The sequence below is a fragment of the Parasteatoda tepidariorum genome, chromosome 1 (assembly GCF_982258835.1).
Source record: "Parasteatoda tepidariorum strain Cologne lab strain chromosome 1, Ptep-v5.0, whole genome shotgun sequence".
NCBI lineage: Eukaryota > Metazoa > Arthropoda > Arachnida > Araneae > Theridiidae > Parasteatoda > Parasteatoda tepidariorum.
Genome location: NC_141755.1, coordinates 18,268,720 through 18,274,098, shown reverse-complemented (window position 1 = coordinate 18,274,098; position 5,379 = coordinate 18,268,720). Strand labels below are relative to the sequence as shown.

The 5,379-nt window shown below is 31.0% G+C and overlaps 1 long non-coding RNA gene across 1 annotated transcript; it reads left to right on the top strand.

Annotated features, from left to right (window-relative positions):
• Window positions 1-211: 211 nt before the first annotated feature.
• On the top strand, window positions 212-5,379 carry LOC147816296 (uncharacterized). The gene is made up of 3 exons (XR_015432729.1): window positions 212-710; window positions 981-1,186; window positions 4,425-5,379. It is a non-coding gene; the product is annotated as an uncharacterized LOC147816296 (long non-coding RNA).

The window sequence follows — 5,379 nt, the reverse complement described above, 5'->3', positions numbered from 1 at the left end:
ATTGAAAACTACGTTGAACATAGATCCAAAAGAAAGCGTCGTAGAAATTTTAAAAAAAATTATTTGTGACATTTAAATTCGAAAAATATTAAAAAGAGAGAAAATAGGTTCTAGCCATGGAACCGGTCTTCTTCCCAGATGGCGTACTCGACTGTGATGACCGCGAATTGATAGTTTAAAACCTGAGCAGAAATGAACTTCCGGAAGTGCAATCAATCATAGGAAGTCAACTACTGAGTCAATTTTTTCAACGTTTTCCACAAATAATAACAATTGCTTTTAGGTTTTGCGAACGTTAATAGATTAAAATGTTTGAGCTCATATCTTTTTAAACGGAGTGTCTATTGCACCGATTATCGGCGCAGTAAAATTCATTTTGCTATCATACCGATCAAATTTTCAACCAATCATAGAGCGTATCTGTCCACGTGACTCTCTGATTTTTTTTTCAAAAATAATTTAGCTCTGTTTATCGTAGTCAAGGCAGCTACAATTTTTGTAGCATCTTGATTTTCTTCATATGAAGAATAACAAATAGCCATTCATGAATTTGAAAAAGAAAAAAGGACGATCTTCTGGAAGAGAGAAGCGAAAACTTTACAAAATGCTTCAAAGAAATTTAAAAAATTTGATAAGGCTCCGCTGGAATTGAAATACACATGGTGGAAGAATTCATTAAAAAAATGTACAGATAACAGTCGCCAATCCAAGTAAGTAAATTTTGTATTGTTTAATTAATTTTTAAAATGTGTTATTTAAAATGAATTATTTAAAATGTGTTAATTGATTAGCAACATCGTTCCTGATGTCACCATGTCAATAGTCACTATAATTACCTTGTAAAGAACAATTTAACACTCTTGTTTTATATGTTCTCTGACCTGCTATCTATTATTTTATATTGTGTCTGCAAGCCCTTATAGAGTTTAGTTTATACATTTTTTATACGTAGTTTGTTTAAAAAAAATTTTATTTTCCAGAACCTTTACTCAAAATTGTCCAGCTGCTGTCTCCAGATAAACAATTTTTGCAGATAAAATCAATGAATGAGGATCATGACCATGTCCTCTCCGAATCTTTATTCCGTTATTCGCCTAAAGAAAGCCTGATACCTGTTGAGCACCAAGAGAAAGTTCAAAAATATGTGAATCTCCAAGTATCTATATTTCTGTTCCATTTCATACAGGTAAAATATTTTCCTACATTTACTCTAATTATCTCCATTTTCTATCATAATATTGTTTGTATAGTTCAGAAATTATTTTGTTACTCAGAGTGATTTACACTGACTTACGTGTGAATATTATAATATCTATTTGAACTTATTGTTGTTGCTCAAAATGTTGTTAATGGAGATTTCTGTATCGTGATCTACGGCAGAATAATCGCAAAGTCCAGGAAACTTCCGGGCAGTTGCCCGCGAGAAACTAAAAGAAATGTCATAGAAAGGGACTGACTCGTAAGGTATAACTTGTAGTTACCCCTAGGCAATTATCTACATATATTTTTTAAAAAATTTGCAAGTTTAAAATCTATTTGGCACCTTGGCAATTGTAGTTGCTTCGCCAGATCACAAAACGAAATATCCCCTGTTTTTTTACCTTGACATAATGTCAAATGTATTTTAGTTATATATAAGAGCATAGTAAATTTTCATATGCAGTATGCATTCATATGCATATTTAAATTTTATGTATCAATCAAATATGGTTAGAAGCAGAGACACATAGAAAATTCAAATTCTGAATTTGTTTTTGGCCAAGTAAAATAAGTTTTGAGGCAAATTTAATGTTTGTGTTCTAAAAATAAATTCAATGAAATACTTGTAAGTAAAGCAAGTACATTGACTTTAGTTATGCAAACTGTTATAACAATATAATTTTTTTAATAATTTAATGCATGACCCTTATAATAGTATTATATTAGTAAACAATTTGTTTCCGATTGAGGAAGAATATATTCGGAATGTTATTATCATAAATAGTGATTTTGTGCTGACATTTAATATAATTCATATCTCTTTAAATATCTTTATTCACTTTAAATTATGACATAGTATTTTTTATGATAATGATCTTTTTTTTATAAGTTTTACTGCATAAATATTTTTATTTAAATAGTATTGTAAAAGCTTAAAAATAGAAATAAATCCAAAAAGTTAATATAAAATGCATATAACAAAATTAAAAGGAGTTTAAATAACGCATCGTCACCAACTCACTAATACATATACAGTGATACCTCGAGATACGAGTTTAATTCGTTCCCTGAACTTGCTCGTATCTCAAAGCAATTTTGCCCATTGAAATGCCATTAATCCGTTCCGTCCCCAAAAATGCTACCCTCAATTGTTTTTGAATAAGAAAAATGTATTTATAAATGACAAATACAGTACAGAACCCGTTATCCGGAAATCAGAAAACCGGAAAACCAAAAAGCCGGAACGAAATTCGATAAATTTTCCCGCCATTTTTTAAACAAATTTTTTTTTTCCTCATAACAGGGTGCGTAGCGTTTGTAAAAAGTACTTAAAGGTGCTTTTTTGGGGATTTTGTTTTTAAAAGCTTTTAAAGGTGCTTAGGTACAAAGGTAATCATTGCAAAGGTAATTATCATTGTAAAGGTAATCATTCACGCGTACTTCATGTCATACTCACGTTATGACTTGCGCATGCACGCACACTTGAAACCGAAACCCGGGTGCTCCAATTCGGATAGAGAATATCAGATCCTTATGAAATATTTTTCTTCTTAATTTATTTTAATTTTGTTCTTGTTTATTTTAATTTTGTTCTTGTTTATTTTATTTTACTTCTAACACTTTTTTTGACGTAGGGGGTAGGGTACTGTTGTTCTGAGTTCAGGGTCAAGTTGAATTCACTCTGTGATGTGGGAAAGTACTGATTGTTTCGATTTACGCCCGTGTCTTTTTGTTTTTGTTTTTTTTAACGCTAAAACTGTTTATAAAAAGTTTTTGTTTTTCAATAATATCATTGATTGAATATGAATTTTTTGGGGGCTTGAAAATTTTTGTAAAGTGCTTGAAAAGTTTTAAAAAGTGCTTATTTTTTATTCAAAGATTTGGCTACGCACCCTGTCATAAGATTTTAGGATTTTTCTTTCTTTTTTGAAAGATGTTCACCTTACCATAATTTTGGAAATAATCATTAGTGTATTACTTCGTCGTTTTTTCTTCTTTTTAAGATTATTTCCCCCCAAAAAAAATTTTTTTTAGTTGGGTTTAACAATAAAAAAACGGCTTTCTGTAGCGATTCAGAAAACCGGAAAAATCAGTTATCCGGAATAGCGATGGTCCCGATCGTTCCGGATAATCGGTTCCCTACTGTACTATATAAAAACATAATAAAGGAGAATGTAAAGCAGAAAAAACTGCTTTTATAAAGTGTACATGCATATTTGTATTTTGGTTACTTAAATGCAACTTACACACAACTTAAATGCTACTATATGCTTAATTTTAGTCACTGCTTTTCTCTTCACTGGTCTTTGCTTTTTTAGCCAGATTTAAAAAAAAACTGTCCACGGAGGTTTGTTTCTTCCTTTTCAGAATGCTGGAGAAATGAGTTAGGCAAGTCTCATTAAATAGCTCCGATGTACGACCAGTTTCAACTTTTTCAGGGTGTTTCTTTTCCACGAACTGTGAAATTCTCTTCCACATTCCCAAGAATTCTTTTATCTCATTTGTAGAGATAACCTCCTCCACCTCTGGTTCTTCCTCGAAACCAATTTCTTGCAGTACGCCCTAATGCTCACCCATCACCAGGTCCATGGATTTTCTCAGAGGCACAATCTCCTCCTCCTCTGGCACTTCGAGTTCGAATCCTTCAAAGCTACGGACTTAGCCAACAGCACAATTTTCGGCTATAGACTTCGAGGCTCGGTGGGTGAACGGGAGCATTGTCGAGGACGAGAAGGGCTTGCAAGGCCATTCCTCGTATCTCAAATAACTCGTATGTAAGGGCATTCGTATCTCAAGGTACCACTGTATTTGAATCTTTTTTATTGTTAAAGACACAATTTTTAACTCTAACATTATAAAATATAAATGCAACAATAATGTGAAAGGAACAAGTATATTAATCTTGCATTAAAACAATTTCAATTTGGTCAGATGTATCATTTTCCCTTCCTTAGCTTTTCTAACTGCATAATTTAGCAAATGAGATTACAATACACAATTTAGCAATTCTTTCTAAAATTAAAAAAAAAATTCCTTTTTTTTGTTTTGTTTTGCATATTTAAAAAAAAATCACTCATTAAATGGCCCAAAAATTAATTCTATTATTTATGCCGGGTTCCCATCGTCCTTAAAAACTACTTTATTTTTATTTGAGCAATTTTTATCTTCTGCAATGATTTCTTTTATCTAGCTTTTTTTTTTCTTAAAATATTTTATATTTTTAGGTTTAACGACAACAGTTGTTGGTTTGAAGAGGAAGAAAGGTAATAGGCCCACTCCTTTTACAAGAAAAGCAGTTTTGGAGGAAAAAAATATGCTTATGAACTGCTTTGTAGATGAAGAGACATTATCGAAGACCATAAATAAAGGCATTTTGAAGAAGAAGCTGCTATAGAATGTGGTATAGAGAAGGTTTCTTCTTGTATGGAATCATGTGTTAAAATTAATGAAGTGAAGCTGTTCTTTACTTCTGATGGGTGGCTATTGGTTAAAAATGTGATTTTACAAAATCGAGACATGGGAATGTTATTCATGCAAACAAGATTGCGGTATGGTGATACTATTTTGTGCGACTCTTATTCGCAGTGGTATCACTATTCCTGTGTCGGCCCTCTGCAGCCTCCAGAGCAAAAGTATTGTTAAAAATCTAAACTTTTTAGACTTTTTTTTAGCTTATTTTGATTTTCTTCCTGTGAGATATATTTTGAATAGATATTTGTCATGTGTAAGCCAATTTTGAATAAATATTTGTCATGTGTAAGCCAACTTTATATTTTTTTTTAATTCTGAAACAAACTTTATTTCTTAATTAGTAATTTTTATTGCTTTTTTTTAAAAAAATATTTGTTTAACCATTGTCAAATTTCAAGTGAATGTCCACATAAAAACTCATCATTTATCTTTCATTATTAATTTCTGATGGACTTCAATGACATAAATTTTCCCACCAAGATGTTAAATAATTAAGTTTCTAGGTATAGGTGTTACCTATTTTGATAGAATAGTACTTTACTTTCAATAAATTTGCATTCAGAATGTTCCTTTTAACTGTAATTTATGTAGTATATGTTTCTTTCAACTTTGTGATTGCTTGCTTCTAATCCTAATTGTATAAATTTATATTTAGTTTTTTTAAATCTGCTACATTTTTGTCCAATAAAAGTTTAGTTTCTTCCTGCA